General features: G+C 41.9%; 1 protein-coding gene across 7 annotated transcripts in view; it reads right to left on the bottom strand.

Annotated features, from left to right (window-relative positions):
• The window catches only part of Thada (THADA, armadillo repeat containing), a 303,931-nt gene that overhangs the window by 125,607 nt on the left and 157,685 nt on the right, over positions 1–20,639 (bottom strand). The gene's annotated exons all lie outside the window — the stretch shown is intronic.

Here is a 20,639-nt window from a genome sequence, read left to right as displayed (position 1 = left end):
GGGCGTCAGGAAAGCATGGTTCTAGTTGGTGCCCGAGCCAAAGCAAGGGCAGCAAGGCTCAGGAGACATGGAGGGGTTTCTGGATGACTGAGATACTAACACTAAGGCTTAGGAACTGACAGGATGATGGGACAGGCCACACTGAGAAGCACCACAAATGGCAAGCTACACGATACAAAGTTCCTAATAAGAGGGCAAGACATAAACCCCAACTCCTTATCCTCGCCACTGAGCTGATTCAGGTACAGAGTAGGAATTAAGCAATGGACAGCCAGGGACAAGTGGCATTTTGTGATGCTTTCCAGAGCACTGGAAAGGCAGGTAGCTAAGGACTTCCTAACATTGTAAACACTTAGCTCCTGAGATGCCACAGCCATTTTGCTGAGTGAGACTGCAGGAGTTCTAGTTCTCAAAGTGACTTAAACCACTTAGAACTCACAGCATCAATGTGGGAGACTGGGTCTGTGCTTACAGCGAATAACTTTCCAGGTCATTCTAAGAGATAAGGAACAGCCAGAGGACGGGCCAGGAGGGGTTTAACAACTGGACTGTAAAAAAGATTAAAAAAGAAAAAAAAAGATTAAAAGAGAAAAAAAAAGAATATTGGACCAAGCTCAATAAAATAAATGCAACCCCCCAAAACAACAACAACAACAACAACAACAACAACAACAACAACAGCACAGACACTACAGAAAGGCACCAAGAGTAGGCCCTCTTCTTTTTACCTTAGGCATGTATCTGGGAGTAGATGTAGAAAGAGCTGTGTTTATTTTTATTTAAGAAAAATATTTCACATATTCTTAAACCTAATAGTTTCCTATTGGTAAATCAACATATTAAAAACAATTCTGACATCCAAAGTACCCTAAAACTAGACTGGCTAGAGAAGTCATGGCTGCCTAATAAGCTTTTTTTGACCGACTTAACTTTCTGAGTGCCTATTACAAACATCTAAAAAGATATGATTAGGCTAAGTACAAAAGTGACTTCGGTTTTTAGTGTTAAAATTTGCTGTGTGATAGAGATATTTCTTAAAGAAATACTTTTCATTGTTTTTCTAAATTATGTATGTCTATATACATGAATGTAGAGATCAAAGGAATGGATCCCTTAGAGCTGGAGTAACAAGTGCTGGGAATCAAACTCCAGTCCTCTAAAAGATCAATATACACTCTCAACCCCTGGACCATTTCTCTCGACCCTGAGGGATACATTTTTAATAATTGTGGATAAGTTTTATAATATTTTAATATACATTTCTTGTTTTTAAAAACTAATATTTATTAATTTATATTTGTTTCATGTTTATTTTATACTATAGAAAAGATGTTAGACAAAGAGCAGATTTGAGTGATTTTCTTTTCTTCTTTTCATGGTTCCATGTGGAAAGGTTTAATTAGAGAAGAGCAGGAGGAGAGTAAAGGTTGGCCATGAGCGTGTGGAGGGAAGGGGCAGGGGAATGGGAAGAGAAAGGACAAAGGGGAAGCAGATGAGAGCAAGAAAACAAGAGCAAGAGGAGTGATTTTCTTATATAATTCAAACTGAGTGGTAAAGTAGGAGAGATAGCTCTCCATGTCAACAGTGAACTAGCCAGAAACTGCTGATGAACACATGGTGAGTGACGGCTCTAGAAGTTTTGCAAAGGAATGGATAGCCTTAGTAAGTAAGGAACAAGCACAGCTTGCCTTCGAGGGTTTATGGTGACCAGCTTACTGTAGTCATGGATGCTGAGTCACAACCGCATGAGAAGTTGCCAAAGACCTGAACATGGCCCATCCAATGCTTGTCTGGCCTTGGAAGCTCATCAGAAAGGTGAGCTCTCAGTAAGTATTTTGCGCAAAACAGTGACTCTGTGATGGAAAGTAGATTGTATGTGTAACTAGTGTCACTGTGCATGGTAACCCAGCTCTGTGGCTGACGCAAAGCTGCTTCAGGGCACTTCCCCAAGCAAATCACGCAGAGACAGTCATGGAGGGGTAGTAGCTGTCCCACTGGCTGATCAACCACAGCCTTCTGAATTCCAGTGGAACCCTGACATATGAGAAGTATGTCGCCCAGCAGAGGACAGGTACCAGAAACTGCAACTAAGGGCCCAATTCTTCTCCAACAACCCTGACCACAGATCACAACCAGTGCTTCAAAGTCAAATAAATTGGCAAAACCAGCAAAAAAGTTTTGCCTCATCTGCTGTAATCACCTGACTTCTTGCCAACCAACTACCACTTCTTCCAGGAAGACTCGAGAGGATCTTCTAGAATCTTTTTGTGCTTCCACAGCCAGCAGGATGCAGAAAGTGCTCTCCAAGAGTTCATCAAATCCTGAAGCTTTTATGCCACAGGAAAAATATACTTACCGGCAAAACTGTGTTGATCATAATAGTTCCTATTTTGATTACTCAACCTAATTATGACTTAAAATTCAGTCTGGAACTAAAATTCCTTTTGCACCAAACTAATAAAATTAACATAAGTTATGCATTGAGTGTTCCACACAACAGCTTAACACTTTTAAATGTAATTAGCTTGATTAATTTCCCCTTATGACAAGAATTTGTTATATTTCTGAAAGATTCCAATGCTCTTGACTTATTTCATTGCTTAATCTCATAACAATACTGATGCTGATAATAAAAAGTTTATGCCTAGTACTAACTTCATTCAACTTTACTCTAGCCAGAGCCAGTTAGTTCTCTTGGGCTTGGGCTTCTGTCAGACTTGAAAACAAATGGTCAGTGTTCTCTACACAGGAAAGCCCTTCGTTAACTCTATTGGAACCCTGTCATTAAAGCACCTCTCACCCCTCCCAAGGCCACAACAACCTCACGACCTCTAAATCATCTGGATTCTCTAAAATCTGGTTAATTATTTTGCCTTACAGAGAGCTAAATGAATCTGCCTCATAATGACAACTAAATGCTACTGCAGAAAAAAGGTAGAGCATTTCTTTTAGGCCATAAAGGTCATTACCCTACAGAGATTGTGGTTTGTTTCTCTTAAAGCCGACTCATGCCCCAAATAACCTTCCTTTCATTTCCTAGCAACAATTCCAACTAAAATCAAGAAGAACGAACCTTTAAAAAACAAAAAGCACATGGAAATGCTTGAAAAGTTCCAAAAAGTTGCACTATTTTGGCCTAGAAAAATGGTACAACACAGGAAAGGGTATTGAGATGTTAGCAAGAATTTGTCTCCAAGAAAATGAATGAACATGAGTCACATTCCAATAGAGCACAGTACTCCCAGCCCTTTATAAGCACACCCAGGAAAGGCTTCACATTGCTTTTGCTTGCCCCCAGACCCACACTTAGGCCATAGTGCATAAGAGTGAGAAGGTACTTCCTTTGGTATAATCGGACTCTTTCTTGCTGTAATTTAATTTTGCTTTTCTGCTTCTAAATGCAGAGAAATAAATTAATTTATGCCTAAAAACCTAGCATCCAACTCAATAAAAATGGAGTCAAAGCTCTGAACGGACATTCAGAAAGGGGAAGTGAGCACATGCAACGGTGCTCAGCCTATTGAATTACTTGGGAAACTCAAAGGACACTCATTATATGCATGCATACAAATGCGTTTGTGTAACCCGATGTCACATATAATAAGTAATCATCAGTGAAGATAATATCAGTTGTTAATAAATTTTTAAGAATGATCTACCACCACTACACCCTCAATAGAAATTCTAAATGAAAATGGCTGAAATCGCTGAGGCTCGAGAGATGGCTCAGTGGTTCATAACAGCGGCTGTTCTTACAGAAGAGCCAGGTGGGTTTCCAGCATAGACATGACAGCTTACAGTCCTCTGTAACCCCAGTTCTAGGAGATTGGTCTCCAAGAACAAAAACTCCAAGAACACTAGAAATACATGTGGTGCAATCCATACAAGCAGGGAAGACACTATGGAATATAAACAAGTAAATCTCAAAAACAAACCCCTAAGCATGTGATGTGTACGCCAGACCACACAACTGGAGCTTACACTTGGCTGGGGGGATGTAAACAGTCAGTCACTGTGGAAACAAGTCGACAGTTTCCTGAAAAACTAAAGTAACCTCCTAAGTCTTTCCATTTCACTCCCGTGTATTTAATCTAGAGAAATGAGAGCTAATATCCACACAAAGACATGGACATGAACGGAAGTTTCTAGCAACTTATCTGTAATAGCTAAATTTTTATATAAAACAAATGTCCATCAAGAGTTTAAAAAGTAAGCAAATTGTGGTAGATAACCTCAGCACCAAATAATAATTATGTAAGTGAAAATCAATTAAATTGCTACTTTTAAATACGCCTTACAAACTACTCAATTACGTGATGTCAATTTTGTTGAAACAGCTTTCATAAACTCATCTGCATTTAGGATGATTTCCCATGTGATTATTAAGGTAAAACAAGTGTTTCTCCGCACCTTGAGTTGATTAAGCCTTTCTCTAATATCTTGAACAGTCAAAAACTTGACTTTTACCTTATCATTCTAAATTTTGGAAAAAGAGAACTCAGATCAACATCCTATTAATACATTCTAAATGAATACACAGTAAATTGCTGTGAAAGTCCAAAGATGATTACACATGTGCATGACCTGGCAGTAAGAAAGAGTATATCCGTGTTCCGGCATACAATCTCAGAGGTGGTCCAGAAGCATGCTGCGGACGCCCCTGTATCACTAAAGTGCTCTAGTGCCTAACTGGACTACTAATTAGCAGGAGGATCTTATCACCCACAAGTCTCTTCCTGAACGGGACCTTAGCTTAATATATTAAGTTCATGGCGAGTGCATTTAATATGGAGGACATGACAATGGAAACGTCTCGTCCTAACACCTAAAGTAGTCAGGCGTCTGAGACTACACAGCACTGGAAAGGGAGCGATAATTCCCACCACTAGTTTCCATAAAAACAGCCTTTTATAGTCTAAGGGAAAGTAGCATTAAATAAGTAGTATTAAATAATTGAATGTAAACAAAACCAAGAAAGTTCTTAAAATATCCCTTTTTATTTCTACTCCAGTTCAATCAATTCATAAAGGCAGCTTTAATGCAGTATCATTTATTTGCTAGCTTTCTTCTTTGTCTATCAAAAATCAAAAAAATTAGTGTAGAATGTCTGAGTCATTCTTCAATTCTGCCAAGGACATAACCTTTAACCCCAGATTAAAAATAAAGTAGTAAGTCTGAAACCTACCATTGCTTGGCTTTGGTACAAAAGCCTAATAAATGTAACATTTCAAAAGAAATGAAAACAAGTTGGAGCACTTCCACTCACTTGCATGATCTCATCAATACATTTCTATGGCTTTGGCTACATTTGCTGGTGGAATTCAGCATCACTAGTCTACAGTCTGCCTCACAGGTTTGTACAAGGCACAGAAACACTCTCTCCTCACTCCTCATTTACTTTAAGCACTTCATTTACTTTCCCAATAGTTATCATGACAAAATCATTAGTCAAAAGAAAGCAAAGAAATCTACTTTTTTTTTTTTAAAAAAAAGAAGTCTCTATGTTTCCTAGCTTCTTCTTAGAAAAACACTAAATTTAAATATGGGAAAGATACTGCTAAAATCCCAGTGACTATTTGGTTACCTTCAAATGACGAAAGGGACTAGGGAGGAGAGTGATAGACAGAAACATGGAGGATACAAGAACTATCTTTTTGGATAGTTTAAAAGACAAGGGCTCCACCAGGAATGGTGGTTCTTGGCCAGCCAAGGCTACTGACTCAAAGTAAGACCCTGACTCAAAGGGAAAATAAGTTCTCAAGGTTAAAGAGAGCAAGTGTCTCATTAGTTAGAATGAGTATATTTCTCCAACCCTTCCTCCCTTCCTAAAATTCATTACTGTAGTTTTATCATCAGATAACATGTTTATAGGAGTTAAGATTTTTTTGGTCTGACAAATAAGGCACTCTAGTCCTCAGAAGCTCCTGACACCAGCGCCCCTGGAGGGTCAGTTGAACCAGTTTGCAGTTGTCTTATTGATAAAGGGAAGTCATAGTCCGGGTAGAACCTAACACGAAAACACAAGATCAGATTCAAGTTTTCTTTATTAATCGTAAGAAAATGTGTCTGGTGGCTTAGCAGTTGTCAGGTCCCACAGATGGTAGCATGTCACTGCACTATTCTTAATCAGTAATGGACACTGCTCGTCCAACTGTGAGGACCGAGTGCTCTCTCTCTTGGCTTATCTGTAGGACAGTGGTTATCATGGTTTAAACAATCCTTTTAAAGATACACTAGTCTTTTCTAGTCCCAAACTTCTTAATACTTCCAAGGCAAAGGATCTCAACCTATGGGTCACGATCCCTTTGGCAAACCTCTATCTTCAAAAATATCTACATTATGATCCAATTTTGGTACAGTGGTACCAAAATTATAGTTATGAAATAACAATGAAAATAATTTTATGGTCTGGGGGAGTCACTACAACAAGGGGAACTATACTAAAAGGTTGAAAAAAGCATTAGGAAGATTGAGAACCACTGATCTAATGTGATAATAGCAAAATGTTCTCTTCATTTCTTGGGTTTCTTAAAGTAGTAAATATCCATAGTTCTAGAGTTCTTAAAAGGGTAACAATTTCTTATATGCAACAGTAGTCATATTCATATTAAGAATGACCACACAGCCCAATTACATTATATTTCCTATTATGACAAAGCACTGGAACTCTCCAGAAGCAGGCAGTATTTATTTGTTAAGGTGAGATGCCCAAAATATAAAATTCATGAGTATAGCCGTCTCACTATGTGGCCCCACCTAGCCTGGAATTGAGTATACAGACCAGGCTGACCTCAGATGCTGAGACATGAAGCAGATGGCCCCATACCCAGCCCAGTCACTTTTAAATGTGTAGATCAAGGCTGTCAACAAGAGTTGCCAGGTAGTTTTATTTTTGCTTCAACTGGCCTCTGGCCTCAATGTCTGAATACCCAATTTGTCACTGCTTGATATTCATGGCTTCAGATATAAGTGCCATTCTATTTCTAGGCAACTTCCTGGCTAACTAAGTTCTGAACCAAAGCACACAAGTCTCACTTGAGGTGAGGAACTAACCGTTCAACCCAAGCATTTGCCCCTTCTTTCCAGATGGAAGATAGAAACTTTGATTTTTTTCTTCCTTGCCATTAAGCCTTTCTGAACAGAAGGAACCCACTATTCCTTGACCTTTGAGAGTTTTACAAACTGTAGTTCAGAGCACAGACAAGAAACTGTCCAAGAAAAGCATGCCCCAAATGAGCAGGAGATAAACAAGGCTGTAAGGAGGCAATTAATGGCAGGGACCTGACTCCCTCACTTGGATCTCTGATAACAATCTAGCATTTTATCAGCAAAGTCTTTTATCTGCAAAGATTCAGTGTGTTCTGCTCCTGGAACTATTTGGGGATGACAAAGACAAGCTTTCATCTTGAAAAGGAAATAGAACTATTTCTTTGAATGGAAAGGAAGAGTCAAAGCTGTAAAAGGCCTCTAGTGATTTCTCTGACAGGAGAGAGGTAAATGAAAAATAGATGTTACTCAAAGCATGGGAGCCAATGCTGGTGGGGAAAAGGCATGGTGGTCCTCTACCAGACCACAAGTGTGAGAATGCCAACATGCTTTCTTTCCCCCCATGCTGCATCATTTGCCAATGTCTTTTAATTATCTTCTTGTTAAAACCAAAGACATAAACTAATGACTTCAGTGTAGTCTGCCTCTCACTGTTTTAGAAGGTATCATAACTACATACTAAATAAATGAGGTCTGTCTGTGACCCCTGAAGTCTCGGCTCAAGATGAAGGTGGCATCTATGAATATTAGCTGGGCAGTAGACACTGTTTAAGAACATAACTTCCCATAGATTTCCACTAGCCTCAGAGTGAGCTGGTTCTTGCTTGGGTCTGCAACAGCTTAGTAGTACTGCAGTTTACTCCATGGACTGGTTGTGTGTGTGTGTGTGTGTGTGTGTGTGTGTGTGTGTGTGTGTGTGTGTGTAACTCTTACTTAGAATTCAGGAATATTGATCTAAGGTTGAGTCAGAGTAACCACCCATTCTAGAATGCACAGCCTGGTGCTTCCAAATCAAAGTACCATTGCCTAATAACACTAGCTACCTTTGTCAGGCTCTTGTGCCATCCCATGGAGCTCTCTAGGTTCATATCCGGTGCCTTGTGACATCAATGCTTTAGAAAAGAAAGGCATGAAGAAGCTGTTCTATGGGCTGGTTTACAATGCAGAATTCTATCAAGTTGTGGTGTTCTAAAGCTACTCCTTTAGGGACATGCTCAACCAGACAGCAGGATGCACTCCCACCCCCGACCCTCAGGGTCTCACTATGCGGCCTGGCTGGTCTTACAGAGATCTACCTACCTCTTTCCCGAGTGCAGGGTTAAAGGTGTGCATCACCACATCCAGCAAGAATTCCATTTCCTTAAAAGTTTCTCTTAATTAGAATTATATAGGTTATAATTAGTATCAAATTAGATTTTGCATGTTTATTATTTTGTCTACCTTCAAATGAAGTTATACCTCAAATTCTGGCTTTGTAGGAAATAATGACTCTTGTAGGGGAAAAATGAATGAACAATCCAGTAAGAAACAAGCCAACACCATTCATCTATCACCTACAAGGACGGCTCAAGGGACTCTCTTAGTGTTTTGAAAATATTTCCTGCCTTCTATTTGTAAATTATTTTGTCTGTGTGTACATCTTTCAGTAACAACTCAGCTTTTTCTTGGCTATTAGGATAATTTCCTGGTTTGTATCAGAGCAGATGGCCTTTTCCAGTACATCTGCAGTGATCAAAACTGAGTAGGCTTGCTTACGTGGCAGCGCCTTCTAAGCATAGTGCCTCTTACTGATGCTATGAGTGTTGTGAGAAAGAACATGGGAGGCCCCCTACCCTAGGGGCACCAAACTATGGTTTTGTGATTATTCAGACAAAACTGAATTCAGCCAGTGAAAGACAGAAGTGGGACTCTACATAGAAACATAAAACTGACAAGAAAAGGGGATTCTAACCCATTTCACAGGCTTTACATCAACTAGCTGGTACTGTTAGGGTCCCTCAAGATCATCACCCCAGGTTCCTAGATGCACCTTGGAGCAATGCAACCCATCTACACACCTCACTCATCCACACTGGCCTTTTCCTGGGTAGGTCTAGGAAGACACAGGCAACTAAAACAACGGGATGCACACTGACAGCCATATGACTCTATTCTAAGACAGCAAAGGGAAGATGAACAGATCTGTATGTAGGAATCATTTGGAAACTTCAAATCCTCAAGTTTTCCTTCATTCTCAGGAAACCAAAATCCAAAATGATGTAAGTTTTAACAGAGGAACTCAGGATAACACACACTAAAGTCAGAGGGACACTCCTTATCTATTTCTGGAAGCATGCATAAGGAGCAGCCCACAAATGTCCTCCTTAGGATGCTATGCATCTTAGCCATCGCTAAGATGGTTGAAGTGTATGGTGGCCCTGAGCGCCTACAACAAGGACAATTTCTTTTGTAAAAAGGTCTCCCAAAGACTGTACATGGACTGACCTGGGCTCCAACCTCATAGGTAGCAATGAATTGCCTAGTAAGAGCACCAGTGGAAGGGGAAGCCCTTGGTCCTGCTAAGACTGAACCCCCAGTGAACGTGATTGTTGGGGGGATGGCAGTAATGGGGGGAGGATAGGAAGGGGCAGGGGTTAGGGGGATGTTGGCCTGGAAACCGGGAAGGGGAATAACAATTGAAATGTAAATAAGAAATAACCAAGTTAATAAAGATAAAAAAAAATAAAGGGATAGCATTTGTTGATGATCAATTATAATTTTGATAAAATTCACCAGACTAAGCTCGGACTAAGAAATGAAACACCTATGACAAAATTGCTTCAGTGGGAAAACATATGACCTACCCCATCTTCTTTTTAGTTACAATCTATTCTGAATTAATAATAGTCTGGGGAAATCTGGACTTAAATACTATTTGAAACACAACTTTTGAATGAAATGCAAAGTAAACATTGTCCATAGAAAGTAAATGTGAATTTCTGACAGAGCATAAAGTAATAATGAGGCAATCATAAAATTAAGAAATGTAGTTGTTTTAAATCTGTGTGATTTTTACCCTTCAGTAAAAATGCATAGTTGAGTTTGCTGCTCCTAAATTTCTCATTTTTATAATAATTCAATCTTTAAAAAGTATACACAGTCTATTGATGTCGATGTCTTATAAGTCCAAGAAATTCACAAGTGGAATTGCTACAAAGAAGAACATGGTTGCACATTAAAACTTGCCCTGTCACTTTAAAAAAGCCAATGAAGTACTCCACAGCTCTGCATGAATGGAGTTTTACTGCTCTACACCGCAGCTCTGCATGAGTGGAGTTTTACTGCTCTACACCGCAGCTCTGCATGAGTGGAGTTTTGAGCCAATTCAATGGTTTTACCCATAGGTTAGCTGACTTCCCTAGCCCTGTAATAGTAAGTGATTTCCTTACATTTTTGTTATGTGATGAATGTTACTTTGTGACTAACCAGAATTCTGACAATCATATCTTGCTAACTTATAAATGTTAACTTCTTCCATCACTTATGAGCTTGCAATTTTCAAAATAAAGTGAAAGAGAGCCCTTTGTTGAAAAAAAAAAAAAAGTCTCAGCATTTCTCAAGAATCTTAGGACTTTAGCAGAGCCAATTTTATTTTGCAATCTGTCACAGCAGACGGACTTAACTGCATTTTTTTTTCTCCCCTTAGTGTTGATTTCAGACTGGAAAATGAGAGCACTGCCAATGCCATGTCCAAAGGAGAAACATCCGAAAGAACAAGGCGAGTCCAACACCTGTGAGATAAAACTGGAGGTTTCCTTTGACACACGGACAACTTACTTGCCATGTTCCACAGATAGCACATCAGAAACAGGTAGCCGGGGGAGACTGTTGGTGGGTAAAGAACTAGGAAACCCAAGGCCAATGTGCTTTGGAGCCAACACCTGGACTCAAACACAAGTCTAGCTCACACTAGCAATATGACCTAGAGTGTACCTCCGTGCCACCCTCTTAGATGATAGTAAGAACAACAGCAAACTCACACTGTTGTCTTGGTGATGAAATAGGCTGATATGTAGACGGTCCTGTAATAGTTCCTACTCTATCATAGACGTCTGCTAAGTATCACTTACCACTAATTAGGATGGGAAAATCTGAACAAAAAGAGACAGAACCACCACAGCCCAGGATTCCTCAGCTGACAAAAGCCCTGTCCAACCCTCATCCTAGTGTATGCCACAGTGGTCTCTGCACATTTCTGTTGGGTGAACAAATAGACAAACCAGCACCTGGCTCCTCAGTAGCTAGACTGCAGATGCACTAGACTTAGTTTTTCCAGGGTCTGTCGGAGAGTGCTGCTACTTGCTACCGCAGACTAGTATTAATCAGTAATGAAAAGAGCAAATCATTTCTAATTTACTGCAAGGCTTTCAGGGGCGAAGCTCCTGTTCATGAGCAAGCATGAACAGAGTCAGATCCCTGACACTGCATTCTGTTATGTCACTTGTGAGAAGGTAGAGTGTGACAGCAGATACCGTACTTGATCCTAAGGGAGGGCTGCTCAGTGAGCTGAGGCAACTCCAAGACCGGAGCCTGGGTGTCTGTGGGACAGGCAGAGTGATGACTGTTCTAAGAAAGTCTCTGATAGGGGCTGGGGATTTAGCTCAGTGGTAGAGTGCTTACCTAGGAAGCGCAAGGCCCTGGGTTCGGTCCCCAGCTCCGAAAAAAAGAACTAAAAAAAAAAAAAGAAAGTCTCTGATAAAGGGATCAGAGATGGAGACTGAATCCGTAGTGTCGGCAAGTGGCAAGCCCAGTAAGTGCAAGGGAATGCCTGGAAAAGGCTGAGGGCAGGACTAGGAGTGGAGTGTGTTTGACTGGAGCGGCAGGAAGGGAGAGTCAGGAGGAATGAGAAGAGGGGAAAGAAGCAATGGCTCAAGGAGCCACTGTGGCCAATGCTGTGGAAGAGGGAGTCAGCAAGAGCATCAGTCCAGGATAAAATCAGAGACTACTGCAAAGCATTCGGGGGCTTTAGAAACTAGATATAGTTTCAGTGCAGTGGTGGGAAGGAGCTAGCCTGTAGTGGTTCGAGGAATGAACGGGGCAGGGACTATGAACACAAAGTTTTCTCAGAATCTTCACAGAACATGAGACAGCTTTGGGTAGGGAGAGTGGATGTCTCTGTGGAGAGGCACCAGTGGTCTCTAATGGCTCTTATAAACACACGCTGATCAAGTGGGGTTATGGGTTAAACAAGAGCACAGCAGACTCTCGGTAATTGAGTAGTAGATCAATGGAGTGGTAGTGACGAGTGCTCACTAAATCAAGTGAGAGACAGGAATATGTGCTGATGGCTATACCTGGTTTGAAAGAAGGAAAAAAAGAGATGCTAAATGTGAATGTAGAAGACAGGAAAGAGCAAGCAAAAGCATGAAGGTTTCTGCCTTTTGTGCACTGACATGACCGATGCAGCTGCTTTAGCCAGTCTGTAGACACTGCTGTCTGTCCCTGACTTACCCTGAGGTCTACTTGCCATGGATTCAATTACCTGTGGCCTGGAAGTACTTGGAAATTTTCAGGACTAAACAATCTATAAGCTTTAATTTATATAGCATTCTGAGTAAAGAGATTAAATCTCATATTGCCCCAGCAGTATCCAGCTCAAAACATGACTAACTCTTTGCTCAGCTAATCTTCAGTGCATATGCTACCCACCTGGGAGCCACTTAGCTGTCTTGCTTATTTGACTGCTGGTTGACAGTGGTTGGGTTCAAGTCACATCTTACTGAATAATGTCCCAAAGCACAAAAGTAGTTAGAAAGCTGATAATTCAGGCCTGCCAAGGAACCATCACACCATCACAAAACAGCATGCTGAACTGAAAAGGTGAAAGCTATCCAGTAGGAAAAGAGGAAAACTGGGCTGCAAACCTAACATTTACGACAAAGACGAGTCTCCTATCCATGCAGTTGTACCAGAGGTGGGGGATTCATGGCGTTTGGAGGTTGTGCATCAAATACAAAAGCTGTACCTTTGGTGTCTATGTCTTCATTCATGGGAACAAACACAGTGCAGGGTTCAACACTAACTGTGGTTTCATGCGACTACTGGGGATCTAGGACCATATCCCTAAGAATGACAGTAGACTACTGTGCTAAGGTAAAAGTCAAGGTGCAAAGGGAGGGAGGGACAGAGAGAGGGAAGGACAGGGGAAGGGAGGGGGAGAGACAGAAACAGATAGGGATGGGGTGTGGTGGTAGGGGCTGGTATGGGAGGTGAGTGAGCACAAGGAGTCAGGGAAAGATAACAAAGGCATACTGTGCTGTCATTTTCCCAGATCATTTTATTGTGCTGTACTTAATTTTTTTATGCTGCTCTGTTCCCCAGTTTATACTTTCTGTCTGAAAAAAAGAAGTACAATTTTGATATAGAAATGGTCAGAAAGGGGTGCACATTAACGCGCATGGGCTTGGTCTGTGCAGCCCTTCAAGTTAGCAATTAAAAATATCTATGAACATCTTGGCAATTTTTTTTGAGAAAATATTTAAGACCAGGGAAATAAAAGCTTTACATGGAAAAAATTATTAAAGCATTTCTAAATGTGTAATGTCAGTGAAGTAAAAAGGCAGCCTCTGGGCAAATACTATTCTTTACTAAAGTTTCCAATGATTTGTGATCAGTGGTTTCTCCTGCTAAAAATGCAAAGCCCTGTCTCTGCCTTCCCTGGGTCACATGAGATCAAGCAGAGCAATGTTCCACAGTCACTCTGAGTCGTAAGTCTAGAGCTATGGCACCCTGCCATGTCCGGTGCGTCTGCAGAGTGGGTAGCGTCATTTCACTCCTGCATGAGATCACAGAGCATTGTTTCTATAAGTGCTCAAAATGGCAAACTGAATTTCCCTGAAATTGTATTTGTCCAGCTTCTCGGGAAAGCCTGCTAGACTTCTGCACCTCACTAGCCTTAGTACTTAGGGCATGTATCCTATAACAACGTGGTCAATGTACACACGATGGCAGGGTCACAAGTCTGCACCTTATCTCACTGACCTTATACCAAGTTCCTCATGGATAAAGACCCCTTTCCTTCCAGCTTACCCACAACTCAACACAAGCTAGATACACAACAAATGTTTAGCAAGAACTGGGCTCATCAATCAACTGATTGGATTCTAGCTTTTCATCCAAACGACACCAACAGGCCATGGATTATCATCACTGAGTTTCCACCTAAGAATGGGACTGTTTGCAGATCTAATCACTTGTTCTAACATGACCTGGACTGGCCTGCTAAAGTAACAGCTAACACTGGAGAAAAGCTGGTCCCTACAGGTTTTGTTTTCCTAGCTTTGCTTTGTCAATGCATTCCATGAGAGGTGAACTTCTCATTCCTCTTGCTTAAAAACATACTTTGAAAAAAAAGTCTTAAAGAGCTCTGGCACCCCAGACTGAGTTGGCCAGGCCTGCTCTAGGGTTAAGAGAGAAAAATCAGTGAGTATTACGGGTGGGGAGGCACACAAGATAGAAAACATGATTTCATTCCACATGTTCAACTTCAACTACCTCTAGATGGAATCTGCAAACTTCAAAGAACATGAAAACAGCTCTCAATAGAGCTAGACGGGGCCACAGGGAGGAGGCGGCCAAGCAGGAGGGTAGCACAGCACCAATAACCCCAATCCCCAGCTCTGCTCCAAGACTTCCGTATGAGGTCTGAGCTGCGGCCACTAGAGTCTCAGGGAGCTATTTCACATGTGATACATCTATGCATCACAATTGGCTCAGTGTGTTAGCCCTGATGGAGAGAAGAGTGGATGGCAGTCTGGCTTAAAGACAAAAGGAAAATGAGCTGCTGAGAGCTCCCTGTGCAGGGGCGAACCTCTATTTGCCATCTTGTCCAAAGCCTGACCTGGCATCTACAGTTAACAGACCAGTAACAGCAAAGGGACAGAGTTCTAGACAGACAGGGCAACAGATCCCCTGATAACCCAACTATCAGCAGATTAGGGTGCCAGGAGTCTTTGTCCCTAAGCCCCTGTGAAATTCAGTAGTAACCAAAGGAGGGTCAGGAAAGGGAAATTCTTCATTTGCAGTTCCAACAAGGCCCAATTTTTAGGTGTTCCAATGTGTAATGGGCAAGACTTGGGCAAAGCCTCTCCCCAGGCATCTCTATTCAAACAAGACCTTTGGAAACTAGGACAACAGTTTCTTATTCCAGCCATTTTAAAAAGGCCACCTCTGACTGCTCAATACTCAGATGTTCCTTATACTTGTCAGAAAACAAAGGCAACTTAAGCCAACATCTGGAATGGAAGAAATATAGCAACCACAGAGAAAGATAATTAAATCAATAAGGAATGCTTTTCAGACATAACATCACAAAGGCCAAAAGAGTGTTTTCAGAACCATCCAGAACAAGTTACTGAAGTTACTTAGAAGCTAAATTCAAGTGGATTAATTTCTGGAGGGCATCATTTAGGAGGAGACCACCACAATCATGTGGGTCATGCCAAGATGGCTCCCCAGTTTTCTCCTTGGTAAGACTGAGGAGCATGTAAGATTGTGTACACAGGTGTGGGACATTTACAAGAAGACTCACCGCTTCACTCAGCACTCATTTGGGAACTGTGGCTGAGATACTCAGGGTTTTGAAACAAGACATCCCAAACAGATGCCTTGACAGCCATCCTGACAACCTCAGACACATCAGAGAGATCCTTTGGGAAATATGTCCAACATAGGATCAGTGTTTCTCAAACACTTTCATTGCTGGGCAGCCCACTCTGAGGAAATCTATTCCTGTCTTTGATAGAGAACACTGCCTTTCACAAAACTCTTCTTTGTATTCAGAGCTGCAGTCTCTCCTATGCTCCCACTGGGAGGAAAAATGACAAATTGTGTGCCTTCTGCCATATGGCAGCCTCTCAGAGTATGTAAAGACCATTACCAAGTTGCCTCTAACCGGTCTTCCCCAGTCTAACTGCTTCCAGATGTCTAGCTTCCTCCACATTGTGGTCATTGCCCCAAATAAATATTAGCCTACCAATGACCCTCTTAAAACGGGGGTCCCAGAGCAGAATAATAACAGAACAATGTGGGCCTGGCCTGACCCTCGGAGTTGAGGACCATGGCCAAACTCTGCTGTCCGACAGCAGCAGTGTGTCGTGCTGCACCCTTCCTAAGACTTTCTCACACAAAATGACACAAAAGCAGACACCCTACATTCTAATCAGATGTAACTTTAATTTTAAAGACTAGAACATGATACACATCTCTAGTTTCAAGCCACCAATACAGTTTTCTAAGGCTATTTAGAATATACATTTAAAAAACCTTATTGTGTGGAAGTTAGAGGACAGTTTGTACAAGTCAGTATCTCCTCTTATCATGAGGGTTCCAAGGATCAAAACTAGGTGATCTGTTAGGCTTGGTTCGAGGGCTTTTACCTGTTGAGTCAATCTGCCAGTCTCTATCTTTAATCAACGACTAAATCAGACGTCACATACACTATTTAAGTTGCAAGTGAATCTGTTTTCATTTAAGTGAGTCAAATGCTGACTAAAGTTACACTCCCACCATCAAGCCATGAGGTGACTCAGACATGACTGACTCTTAGGGAATCCTTATTAGTTCTCAGCAAATAAAGCACAGGGCACTTAGGAACGATACATTTAACGAGCCAGTCAAAAATAACTGATATCAATACACTGAGATCATTTAAAAAATATCTTTAAGAGTTTTTTGAAGGCAGTTGGCACAATATTTCCATGCCCCGTAGTCCCCAAAATGCTGGCATGAATTGGAGCTGACTTTTGAACCTGAGTCTATACTCTCTGTGTGAAAAGTACCTCCTCCTGCTAGAAACCTGAGAGCTCGGCATCTCACTAGCAAGGGCAGAAATCTCCTCACTGCATTTCACATGCTCTCTCTCACAGAACACAGTATGCTCCCCCTAGAACCCCTTCATCTGGCTTCAGGGTTTTCCTTCCCACCTACTGGCATAGACTCACCAAAACAAGTGTTAAAAAATGCCTGTTGTTTCAGAGTCTAAATGTTCTCAACCCAAGAAATGACAAATGTCTGAGGATGCACTTATGCTGCTGTGTGGGACATACTGTACAACTGCACTGAAAAGACATACTGTTACATGCCACTTAAGTATGTGCAGTTATTAGATACCACCAGAGACGAGACAGCCAGAGAACTCACAGAGATCCTCCTGTCTCTGTCTCCCAAACGATAGGGTTAAGGTGTTAAACGATGTACACCACTGCCTACAGCCTTAAAATTATCCTTCTCTATTCTTCTCCTACTACAGACTGTCAACCTCCTGGGCTCTCTAGAATTCCTTAGCACATAAACTTAAGAGCATTATTTGGTAAGCAGGACATTTAACCCCATTACACTGAGGCTCTCCTAGCTGGGTTTTCTATTCTTGCTGTATTAGTGTAGATGGCTTTTCCTTACATGTCTGGCTTCTGTGTAACTGTATGAGTTAAAACAGAAGAGCAGTACTCTGCTACTGCTGCTATCCTTGTCCCTTAGGCTACTCTCCTGTGACACTAAATCCTGCATCAGGGTACTTACTGCAAGGCAGACTTTCATAGGGCTTCTCTAGAGGACAGCTGGAGGAGCTCATAATCCATGAAGCTCCCAAGCTCAAGGGGCCAGAGAGGACCAAGGTAACATTCAGTCTAAGAATTGAATTTGATAGAAACTTGTTTGAAAAGGAAGTGGAACGCCGAGAGGTGAATCTCAGTATAAGCAAATGTCAGAGCTCATATTAGAACAGGGACGTCCTCAAAGGACACGTAAAACACGAAACCCAGCTGAGACTCCTACCTACATAAACCATGACCGTTGCTGCATGTGGTTGCAGTAAGAAAGGACTGGAAGTCCTCGAATACTTCAGAGATAAACAGATCTGCCCACACACAAAGTTTCGATTCTAACTAGTTTCATTTTTACATTACTCAACTTAACTCAGGGCCCAAATTTGGATTAGGTAGGGGGGGAAGGACCACAAAACAATGCCTGCAGCTCTCAGCATGGAAAGAGACTGCAGTTTATGCTGAAGAGCAAGCACGATAGCACAATACAGCAGTGACGGGTGACAAGGAGGAGTGCACTTGAAAGAGGGGCGGGAGCATCAGGAGCTGATAGCTAAGACAGGCGACAGGACTTCACCTTGGTGGTACCAGAACCACTCTGCTTGCCTTTTTTGTCTCTTTAAAGCAAATGTTGCCTTCTGCTTATCTAAAAGGATTCTGGGAAGTCAGAATAGGCACAAATAAGATGGATGGATGCATGGCACATTGTTTAGTTGGAGGTCAATTCCCAGCACTTCATAATCTTGGCATACCAGCACATGCCTATCGAGTGGCTGCTTAGGGAGTAGCATCAAGAGGATGAGAAAAGTACGAGGTCATCTCTGGCTACATACCGAGTTCAGGAGAGTCTGGGCTGCATGGGACTCCATCTCAAAACAAAAACAAAACCAGACCAAGACAAACAAACAATCAAACTAAAAACCAAATCAGTAATTTAATGCACAGACTTAAGGGAGGGCTCTTGGTACCAGAATCTCAAAGGAAGGAGGGGTTCATTGCTGCTTCCTGTAAGAGCCACAGTACCCCAGCACACAAGACAGACTGCTCTGTCTCCTAACCTGGAGAAGGAGCGGCGTCACCCTCGGCATTACGTAATGAAAGGGAAACGAGACCAGAGTCTTATTATCCCCAATTATCACAGGATCAACTCTGAGTTGTCCTACGTCCACTTTCCTCTTCCATGTGACTGACAGGATCCGAAGGTTCCATGAAAAACCTTTAAATACACGAAACACAAGCTTTCCTATTGATTGCTGACTAGAAATTTGTCTCAATGTAAAATGTCCACCCCAACCCCCATAGGTACATGATTTCTACAGGTAAATATTTGTTTCTTATTTGTACTTCTTACTGTCAGGGAAAGCAAGCAAGCAGATTTCACTTTAAAGAAAGGAGAACAAATAGACTGAGGAAGATAGGTACTGAAAATAAATTAAGCTGGGAGAAAGTGATGCTGAGGGAGGGAAGAAGAGACATTTTCTAAGTACCCCCAAACAGTGAAATGCAGTGAGGAGATTTCTGCCCTTGTTAGTGAGAGGCCGAGCTCTTGGGTTTCTAGCAGGAGGAGGTACTTTTCACACACAGTACATTAGTCCAGTGCAGGAAAACTTGCACGAAAGTGTCACAGTTACAAGTGGCAGAGCACTCCAGAGCTGAAGTCTCCTCAGTGCAGGCCTTTGCTCTGTCCAGGACCCTACAGTCATGGCTCTAGGATGGTACTATATGGTTTCCTGTAATTTTTCAGTGGAAGCTTGAAACATGCCTGTGAAAGGAACTGAAAGGCTCCTGGCCCTTTCAGTCTCAGAAAAGACTTTTACCTTCTAAAGAGCCCCCAAAAAACAGGCTCTGGCTGGTGAGCTGTAGTCAAGTGGTGCTTGGAGCTCTTTAAAGCCCCGCCAGTATTTTGCTTCATGCTGTTACAACTGCAGAGTGAGTGGTCCTATGTGAAAGGCACTGCACTCATGGAGGAAGGGGCTAGATGGCTGGATGGAGAATGCAAATACACAAGACCTTAACTGTAAACAAGGGATGAATGCTGGGGTGGATTCGAGCACCTCTGTTCCCAGACAGTCCTAGCTGTGCCCACAACCACAGAAATCCAAATTAGCAACTTCTAAGATTCAGGCTAGCAAAAAAACAGTAACAGAGATATAAGCTTGGGTCCTTAAATCTTAGGTTTATCGACTTAATGTGCATTGGTATTTTACCTGCATATTTATGTGTGCATCATGGCTATGTCTGATGCCTGCGGAAGTCACAAGAGGTTGCTGGATTCCCTGGAACTGGCAGTTGTGAGCCATCATATGAATTCTGGAGACTGAACCTTTGTCTGTTGCAAGAACAGTGCTCTTAACTGTTAAGCCATCTTTCCAGCCTCTTGGGTAGACTGAGGATGCAGCTCAATGGTGAGCTTGCCAAGTACTAGCAAGGCCCTGGGTTTGATTCCCAGCACCGCCAAAAACACTCCACAAACTAAACCAACCATACTAACCCAGACAATGTTCTAAGTACCTAATATACATCCTTACAAAGTTTGGGAATTCTAACTAGGTGCAATGAGAAAATGAGGAAAGGACAGACAGACGCACAGCCATATAGCCACAGAATATATGGGATCAGGTGGTCTAGATTCTAATGGACAAGCTGTACTGCACTAGAGTTCAGTGTTTGTCATACATAGTTCAACAGGGAGGTGAGGGTGTTACACACAGCTAGCTGAAGAGGGAAGCAGGATTACTATATACAACTGAAAAAGGAGATAGGATTAGCTAATCTTGGTAGGTGCAGTCTTTCTCTGTAGGGGAGCAATCTTTAGGCTTACAGTGTGAGTGGTGGGGTAGTAGGGAGCAGCTGTGAATGCTTTCTGCAAGCCCTATCACTATCCCCACATGGTCAAGAGGAAGTCATACCCAGGGAAGTTTCACCCATGGGTCTGAGGTACTAGCATCACTGTCACCGTCATTCCTACATCAACAACACACACTTTCTAGGACTTCACTGCTCTCTACAACC

Source organism: Rattus norvegicus, chromosome 6 (assembly GCF_036323735.1).
Source record: "Rattus norvegicus strain BN/NHsdMcwi chromosome 6, GRCr8, whole genome shotgun sequence".
NCBI classification, from domain to species: domain Eukaryota; kingdom Metazoa; phylum Chordata; class Mammalia; order Rodentia; family Muridae; genus Rattus; species Rattus norvegicus.
The sequence above is the reverse complement of the archived record's forward strand: the minus strand, read 5'-3'. Positions and strand labels throughout refer to the sequence as shown.